Raw genomic sequence first — 483 nt, 5'->3', positions numbered from 1 at the left:
ATTTTAATAATTATATTACTATTTAAAAAAATTTATAAAATATAAATAAATATAATTCAAAGTTAGCGACCAAAGGTTGTCGCTTACAAAATAGAGACCAACTTTGGTCGCTAATCTGGGACCCAGTTCTAACGTTTAACAATTATATTATTAGTTTAAATATTATATAAAATATAAATAAATCTGATTTAAATTTAGCGACCAACTTTGGTCGCTAAATTTAATTTCTGGAAAATTAGCGACCAAAGTTGGACTCTTTTCAGGTCAACATTGGTCAAAATTAAAAATCACTTTTGTATTTACTATCTAAATAATATAAATGTAAGCCATTAACACTTTTATAATACAAGGGATGAATACACTAAAATATACTCTAACATGCTATATATGCAGTTAAGTAGTACAACGAAGCGTCTGTGTGTGTCTATACATATATATATATATATATATATATATATATATATATATATATATATATATATA

The sequence above is a fragment of the Nicotiana attenuata genome, unplaced genomic scaffold (assembly GCF_001879085.1).
Source record: "Nicotiana attenuata strain UT unplaced genomic scaffold, NIATTr2, whole genome shotgun sequence".
Lineage (NCBI taxonomy): Eukaryota > Viridiplantae > Streptophyta > Magnoliopsida > Solanales > Solanaceae > Nicotiana > Nicotiana attenuata.
Note: the sequence above shows the minus strand (reverse complement) of the source record.